This window comes from Chroicocephalus ridibundus, chromosome 3, assembly GCF_963924245.1.
Source record: "Chroicocephalus ridibundus chromosome 3, bChrRid1.1, whole genome shotgun sequence".
Classification (NCBI taxonomy): Eukaryota; Metazoa; Chordata; class Aves; order Charadriiformes; family Laridae; genus Chroicocephalus; species Chroicocephalus ridibundus.
In genome coordinates, this window is record NC_086286.1 from 12,572,099 (window position 1) to 12,581,627 (window position 9,529).

Here is a 9,529-nt window from a genome sequence, read left to right on the forward strand (position 1 = left end):
GCATTTGTGAAATATCTAATGTATTTTCATCTACCTTTTTGTCTATGGTTCAGTTTCACTCAGGACAGGTGGGCTTTTTATGTTACCAAGCATACTTGTTTCTCCAGGTAACTGCTACATTCCTTGCCCCTGCTGCTGACATCCCTCATCTCTCTTGTAACATTCAAAGGAACAGTTACAGACATCTCTATTCGGTAGCTAACTGCAAAGCTCTGGAACAGTGTGACATGTCTTTCAAAGTACAATTAGACAAGGATGGCTGAAAAAGAAGCTAGTCCTTTAATCAAGAATAACAGTTTCTCCTCTGAGCTGAACTCTGAATGACCCTCGAGAGAGTAATTACTGTGATAGAGGCAGGAACAATGGGAAAAGCATGATCGAACACTAAACATCTGGTTTCAATTTCTCTTAACCGAGGGGCAGCGGGCCAGATCTACGCTGGGGTTAGTGCTTTGCATCCCGCTAAGGGAATCTAGAGCAGCGAGGGGTGGGGTGCTGACATGATTCCCCCTTCTTCTACCACGCTGTGTAACTAACACAAAGTGATGGAAGGGAGGCGTTTCGTAAAAGGATCGCTTTTGAAGCCTGAAAACCTCTTGAGCAAGATAGTCATCAGTTTATGAGATGGGGCTGAGAGTGACTCAGTACCAAAGGCAAGGCTGTTTCACTGCTGCTGAAGAGTGCCCTCTGCTTACAGAAATGAACCCATCCCATACCAGCCCATATTCAGTGACGGTGGGAGAAGGAGGGAGACTCTGCCTTCCTTCAAGACCCACAGCCACTTCTGTCTGCTCCCTGCTCTGACATGCAGAAGCATTTTTTTTCAGGAGAGGAATGGAGGCAATGCCGTGACTTGTCCACACAAGGAAAATGAGGGCCCTATCTTCGCTCTCAGCTTCAAAAGGGGGTGTCTCTGAAATCTAGGCAGCTGATTTGAAAGTCCCCAGGGAACCAGGACCACAGCCACCGCTCTTCTGCATGTGTACACACACCTTCACGTGCTGGCAAGCTCTCACCGCAAGCTGACAGGGGTGTTTTTTTCTGGATAGACTTCAGCTGAAAAACACCATGTGCGAGGACAGGCTTCAAAAGCACCAAAGAGCTGCTCTGAACATATTTCAGTCCTGGCAGTCCAGCCGGATTAGTAAGGACCCTCCCTCCAGTCCTTGCGAGACACAACCATGCCTCCTTTGCTCTTCACAGTAGCCTGGAAGGAGCTAATGACCGTCTACTTTAAATAAGCTTAGCACTTAGTGCTAAGTGCACCTTTCAGGCAATTGAGTGGGAACAGAGTTATTAGGAAACAGGCCCTCAGTCTAGGTGTCAAGCTCTCTCGAAAGCACGGCCCTAGATTTCTTGGGAACAGAAAAAACCAACAGGAAGAAAGTGCAAGTAGCACTTAGCCCTGTTCAGTCATTGGCAGTTACTTTTAGGCATTAAATGCCAAACAACTCTCGGGATGTATTTCAGTATGGTCAGCGATTATCATGCTGCAGAGAGTGATTCCTGCACAATGGAGGTGAGGTGGGGGAAGCTACCTAGCTCCCTCTGCTGAGCCCCATGCTGCTCATATCACTTGTGGGATGCAGCATCACCCGATTTGAATCCCTTTCCCTTACGCCAATGCAGAAGATAATCTGCCTCTAAGAAATGGGTACTCACATACAAACATCTGCTTTAGTAATTACTGATGTTAATCTGCCTTTGTGCCCACAGGGGAAGGCATTATTGTTTTACAGGCAAGCAGTAAATAAAGTAATTGCCAGCAGAAAAGATGCATTTCAAATAACTGCAAGCAATCAGTTATGGTCAGATTGTGCAACTGAAGCAATGAAGCCACGGTATTGATAGTGAATGCTGATTTAAATGAAGTACTGATGCGCTTGGGATGTTATAAAAAAAAAAAACCTGCACCAGCAGCCTTTTTTTACTCTGAGAAACGTAAATGCTGGCACTGTGATAGCATATATTCAAAATTATCACCAGAGATTTTATGCAACGGTACCCTTTACTGCTGTGTTAGCTTGTATTTATTAAGAATAATTCAGCCATTCCCTTTTCTCTGTATTATTCTTATATATTTGTTTGCCTCAGCTTGCAGGAGACATAGCTTTACTGCTTAAGATTCATATTCATTAGTTCTTACTAGATGTTTTTTTCTTCACCAGGAATTGTTTGGTTCAGAGCTGACAAGAAAATGAGTTCTGTCCTCGCTCTCCAATCCAATCAGAAACACAAGGCACGTGTTTAAACTTAGCTTCTGAAGAATACCAGTGACTTCACATTGCTAAAAATAAGCCTAAAATTAAGTGTATGGTTGTGTGTTGTGCTGAAACTGCTAGGGTACTGCCCGTTCCTGTCTCTTCCAGCAGCAAGCTCTAAAGTTGTAGTGAAATGTTCAGATGTTTCAACGGAAGTCTGCTTAGTGGAGAAGAAAAGCCAGGCCATAAAGAAGGAGTATGTCTTCAAGTTTGAGCCACAGTCTGCACCCTGCAGAGCAGCAAGTTCTTACTGGTTAAGGCTTTTTTTGGGTATGGGGAAGCAAAACTCTGGTCTATGAAACATCCAAGTGCAGAGAACAGCCTGTTCTCAAGGGGTTGACTTTCCAGCATTGCTTCTCAGTAGAAAGGACTTAAACTGTTTTCTACATTGAGGTTGTTGGGTTTGAAGCATTGGGAAGGGGCAGGGATGTTTATTATGTTTAACAATTGCAAGAGAGAAATCCTTCGGAAGTCCAGGTAGCTTGCAAATAAAACCAGTCACCCATAGCAGCCAAACTGGGATACTTGGACGCTGAGATTTTTGCCTCAAGAGGGAAGTGAAATTGTGAACAACCCCAGAATTCACACTGCTCTACACATGTACATTCAGCAAAAAGACCATCCCCCTCCAAAACATCAAAGGGCCTTTCAGAAGAGTACACATTTTTATACCTAAATAAGAGTACTGCATCTATTATCATTAATAAACTAATAGATAGAAAGTCCCCACAGTGCATCCTTAGGCCATGCTCCATCCCACAGTTACAATGAGCCATCCTTCAGGTTTCACCAAGCTCAAGCGCACAAGCAAAGACTCACTTTCCGAACAGCACCTTTACTCAAACAAGAATACGGCTGTCAGTCGGTTCGCTCCATTTCAAAAGTTACAGTCATCCAAGCAGGGAGAGAGAAAGCCAGATCACAGCACACAATGCAGCTGATGACACAGAGCTGTAAAATGCCACCAGCACAAATCTTAAAGAGGAACTTTAGAAGGGTGCAGGGAATTCCAAAGAACTGGTATCAGCACCTAGGAGGCCCACGCTTACCCGTGACACTGTTCACAAACAAAAACCTACACAACCTTTTCCCAGGAATCTGTGTAACACATACTTCTGTAAAAAAGGGACGGAAGGCACTGGCTGGCTATCTTGCATGGGGTCATTTGAGCATGAAGAATTAAATTGTGTAAACATGAGGAGGAAGAATTAAATTATGTGAAAATACCCTTTCTCAGATTGCCAGCTGCATAATAATTAGGCTTTCACAAATATGACAGCAGGGCAGGGACAAGGAAGCTTTAGTTCCATTGTAATTTACTGTGGTCAAGTGCCTCAGTCTTCCCCCTACAGACTGAGGTCTTCCTGTAGGAAGAGCTACATGGATCATGGATCAGGCCTTCCACTTAAAATCCTAAGAGCTCAGCCACAATGCTATGGTGTTGGTGGACCCCAGTTCCACCCTGGCTGGATATTTTGGCTTCCTCACAAACCTCAGTGCACGGACTTTACACAGTTGCAGTTCTTTGTTCAGCAAATGCCTTCCCCTGAAATAATTAAGATCAGGATTAAGGAGCTTTGGCACAGTTTTGCAAGGAAACGTGCAGAGACACGCTGCAGGATCACCTCTGTTGTCTTTGGCATGCTGCTGGTTTTATGAGTATTAAGTCTTTCACAAGCATTCAGTAATAAACTAGGTAATATTTTCTTCATTCTCTACCACTCAAAAAATATATTTCTCAAACGTGAAAGCTTTGCTTTTACAAGTCTAGCTATTAGAATATGTTCATATTTGCAGAAATTCCTTCAAATGTTCTTTAGCCTCCAGCCAAACCCTCTTGCCATCTGTACAGGCACAGAGAATCCTGTGAAATACAGTCAGCCAGACCATTTTCCAGTTAGATAGTTATATGGGCAGCTTTGCCTCAGTGGGACTGAAAGATAAAATCCCCAGTTTAATTCAAGGGTAAGATTCATAGGATCAAGCTCATAAAGCCAAGGATAATAGAAACAGCAGGTGAAAGTCTGATGGCGCACATCAATAGGTAGTGCTGCTATGGGCCATGTTCCCAAGTTTGCTTTCATAGTATGAAAATAAACTCGGGGGCACATGTTCTTTTGGAAAAGAATATATTTAAGTGTAGGAGATTTTGTCACCTGCTCTCAGCTTCGGTGATTCCTAACGTGTACGCAGAGCTATTATCTGGGCACAGCGTTTCGGAGTTTGGCTGCACTTCCCAGAAAAATCCCTATATTGCACGTTATCCAAGTACCTCCACTCCAGGCCTGCTATCTGCATTTGTCTAAAGATAATTACATTTAGCACAGCCCTGTGCTGGTTCCTGTGGGGTTGGAAAGCCAGCCTACAAAGCTCTAATCTCTGCACATCACTCAGTACAGAAACCACGGCCTACAGGAGGGGTAACAGTTTTTGCCGTCACTAAGCAACAAGATAGCAAACCTCAGACGTTGAAAAATGAGTAATCATGCTCCCTAAAGCTAGGAGATTACCTTTGAATTATCTCTAAAGCAATACAATCTAAGTGCTTTTTTTAATCGGCTTTTTGATTCCTTTTTTAAATATATAAATCATAAATCAGCGCTAGATTTCCCAGTTTTCCTCTGCCAAACTGGCAGCCAGAACCAAATGCAGTATAATGAATAACAGTGTTTGCATATGTTCATGTGAGTCCAGGGGCTGGAATTTGGAAAAAAAAAATCTGTAAATTATTGTGAGATCTCTGGAAGGACACTAAATCCATAAAGGTTTAGACGCAAGGCTGTGATGATACATCACTGCACCAGCCCAGAAGCAACATGTAGTACTCGGAGATATTTATTAGGGAAAAGATGTTTCTTACAAGGTTAAACTAATAAAACCATGCACATACAAACACACAGATATCTATCCAATAAAAAAAATAACTACCTGAATAACTGAGAGCAGCAAGGCTAGTAAAAATGATGCATGAGCCTATATTCTTGAGAGATCGCTGTTTTTAAAATCTAAATTGCCACTCAGATGTTTCAACAGTTACTTCTTGATCAGGCAAACAGTCTCATTTGGAGAATGCACTGATGTGCATTCAACCCTTCCTCTTTTCAAATGCCGGGGACCTCTAAAATCAGCGGGGACAGAATAAAGAGAAGTTAGGCAGCTGGATGTGGAATTAATTAACCACGCTGATACTTCATAATTTCTTTCCAGTTACTCTGAATCACTTCATATCAGGTCAAAGGATTCCACTGGGCATTTAGATACTGGACATTAAACTTCAGCACTCCAGCTGAACAGTTTTTTATCTAGTACTCAACAACAAAAAGGCCTTATTTACCATGGCTGCACTTCACTACGAAAATAGAGAGCAACTGAGCATGCCTTGAGGCAATCATTACAAGTACTCCACGGCCACTTCAGCATCAAGCAGCATTACCTACCTAGAGGTCCCACTGTGCTAAGCAAAGCAAGCAGAGTCCCACTGTGCTGAGTCTGTACAAAGCAAGAAGCCTGTAGGGTTTACAGTCCAGCACTCCGATTCTGGGCTCGAAAACGCACAGGCAACTAAATAATGTCATTCTGCCAGGCAGGGTAATGCTTTCTTGATTCAAAGAGGAGTAGTAGGACTAACGCCTTAGCTATCCCTAACTTTCAAAGATGAGGACATGTCTCCTGAGCCCTTTGTTGGCTCCCCAAGGAAAAATTCAATTCTTCTCCAAAAGTATTCATCTAAACTACTCCCAAAGCCCCCTTCTATTTTTCTTTCAAATCCCAGGATAAAACTTTGCTCTGATGAGAAAAAAAATAAAGCAGTGTACAGGAAGGTAGTGCATTAAAGCCCTGTCTTTCTGCTGCTTGCCACTGTGTCCCTCTGCCTAGATCTCGCTGTTCCTGTTACATGGTAATTTGAAGGTCTGAGTAGTAAGAGCTGCTTTCTTCTCCTCTGCTGGCATAGCATCTGCAGACACTAGGAAGGAGTTCAGTGCTTAAGTGCCACAATACCACGAATCATTGGGAGTTCACTGAAGTCAGCTTGCACTGGGGGGAAGACCTGTCCTGTATGATCTTTCTGCATCTTTCTCGAAGATCAGATCTTTCCTGGAGACGTAAACTGTGAATTTGGGGAGCTGTCAATATGGCTATTAATTAAATTTCGGGTATAACTGATGGCTTGCAAAACCAGCACAAGCAAGGTTATTGCTCAAGAACACACAACATAGCTGAATACATTGAATGAGATTTGAATCAAGGCCCAGAATCAGGAGAGGAAGATTGAAAACATGCCTTAATACCTCTCATTTAATTGTGTTATTATTTCTTTCTTTCTTCCCTCAGCATATTTCCTTTTAACCATAGGGGCAAAGACCCTCCAGGAGGTTATTGTTAATAAAGAAAAAGGCATATTCCTTGTACTTCTGATTGATTAACATTAATGACTCTTTGCATGCCATGCAGTAATCCACCTTCACACATAATTAACAATGTCCACTTCAATAATGTCAGGAATGCAGGCTCTCTTCCCCCCACCCCAAAGGACTTTGGCTGTAAAAGGGTCCAGTATTTCAAGGTCACCCCAGCAGTCTCAGTGTTGGATGTAATTCACCCCTTTGCTTATACAAGACTTGCACAAGGAAATGGAGTGGCTCTAACTTAGGTCAAAACCAGGACATCCTCTCTTCACTGCCAGATGATCGTACCTGCTAGGGCCCTAGTTTCCAGAATCACAAGAGAAACTAAAAGTGTCTCACCTTTCCTATTATGAATGCTGGTTTGCAGGCTGCTTTAGGAGAGAAAAAGAAGGTTGCAGACCTCTTACCATGACACGGATTACAGCCCAAAAAATGCAGAGAACACCTACACAGTACCACCACTGCCTGAAACCCAGGGGCTCTAACATCTGCTTCTACAAGTCCGTTAAGAGACAATTTAGGCTCCTTAGAAACCCCATCTGTTTCATCACGAGCAACACTGGGGGCCTTCTAAGGGGCTTTCCATAGCCAACATGGGTGAGGGAACCACATGTCAAGGGCAGTGAATTAAGCCAAGAGGCTGTCCTTAAGACACAGTGTCTGTGTAACTGGACATCCCCTACCAGGGGAAGAAAGAGCACAGAGGGTTCTCACTCAGCGAGGAGTGGTACCAGGGGAAGCACAGCCTTTTGCATGAGGCAGAAGCTGGGGTTTGTGGGGAATCCACAGAACAGAAGGGGCTGAGAGAGTGGCCATGGGAAAAAGGAAACCTCTAAGGGAGGGACCTCTAAGCTGCCCTTGTTCTGCTCCCCTTCTGACTCCAGCCAGGGATCAGGCAGGGTCTGGAGATGCCTCCAGCTCTGATTCCTCGCTGTTCTCCCTTCCCTGCCTGGGCCTAACCAGCTCAATCACGACGTGTGACTCACTGCTGGGGTGAGACGAGTTGAAGCCTGCGGCAAGCGGGGGCAATCCCACTGAAGATAGAATAATTGCCTCTGCAGTCCTCACTGACCCTGACCCCACATGAAAGCAGCTTTCTTCAAAACCCTCTCAACCTTGCTCAAGAGAACAACAGCCCAACCAGCCCCCACAACAAGCCATCCTCTGCTGTGAAGCCCACACTGTTGGATTTAAGTGGTGAAAGCATCCTGCCACTCCAGGAGTCATTCAGTCGCCAAACAGTTGAAATTAGAGATTAGAGATTCTGGAAAGAAAAAAAAACAAACAGAAGTAAACCAACAGTTGGTCCCAGGATCAGAGAAGAGTCCAAGGCCGTGTGTGCATTTGGGGACATGGCCCATAAGATGAGGGTGGTCGGCTGGCTCTCAACTTCATGAGATGATCCTTGGCTCAGGGAGCTCCCAGTATAAGCGAATGGGGAACAGGAAGCAGGAAGTGAGATGATTTACCTGGGCTCTCAGGCAACCATTAGCAGGGCTGAGACCTGGGACCCAACTGCTGAAGCCCAGACTCACGCATTTTCTTCCTCTTGAGCATACCACGGTCTTGCTAAACAAGTAACACTTGTTTCTGCAGCTGCTGCTTCTAGGCTGGAAGCAGTTCTCGTATCTCTCCCCATGTGTCTGTTCCCATTAATATCAACTCAGAAAGAACCTCACTGCTTCTTCATTGACATCCTCGCTGCCAGCCATACACAATTAAACACAAGAAATAAGAGGCTTTAGCTGTAATTACGGTTTTGCCTATTTTGTAGAGAAGTCATCCTGTGGAGACTGACACAGCTGAATACCTGCCCTGGTCACCAACCACACCAATTCTCTCAGTGGGAGTTTTAAGAAGTAGACATTAAACTGTAGCTGTATAATACACTGAGTGCTCAAAGGCAGACGATGCCAGTGATTATCCAGGAAAATGACATCAAAAAGTACAGGCACCAACAGTGATAACTTCCAAGGGGGCATAAAGTATTCTGAAGAGTTACCCTGCAAAGGACGACAAGGCCCTTCAAGAACATTGCCCAAATCTAACCCCTCTCCTTATGACAGTCAGTAAAACCTGCCAAGCCACTGAAACAAACTAGTACCTACCACAAACTCTGTGCTTCATATGTAGGAATACTGCGCTTTCTGTAGACAAAAAGAGAAGGGGCGAGGGTGTGTACAGAACCACACATACATTTCATCCTCTTTACTCTTTGGCTTCTCTGTGAGACCTATAGGAACAGACCAGTCCTATTAACACTTTGTCCTATGAAATGGCTTGCAGGTACACATATTCATAGAATCATAGAATCATAGAATCTTCATGGTTGGAAAGGACCTTTGAGACCATCAAGTCCAACCATACAAACACACACACACAAAAAAAAAACCAACCACCTACAATCTCTGCCCTTCAGAGCATGCCCTGAAGTGCCAAATCTAGATGTTTGTTAAATAACTCTACGGATGGTGACTCAACCACCTCCCTGGGCAGGCTGTTCCAGTGCCTGACCACTCTTTCAGTAAAGTAATTCTTCATAATATCTAATCTAAACCTCCCCTGCCACAACTATTCAACACAAGCTGGCAAGTCCCTCCTTTTCCTCTTTCCCAAGTCAAGAAAACACACTGGCCAACCTCTTAGTTCAGTTCTTGCTTCAATTCTGTTCACCCCAGCACTCAGGCACCAATCCTACCCTTCCTCTGACTGCATGACAAACGAGCACTCCTTGGAACTCCACTGCCCGAGTGTCTCACTGAATGGAATCTGTTATCCCCGCTTCCCAAAACCTCATGTACGTATCTTTTCTCTAAAATTCACAGCATGGCCAGGAAATTGCCTTCTTTCCCTTCCTGCCCA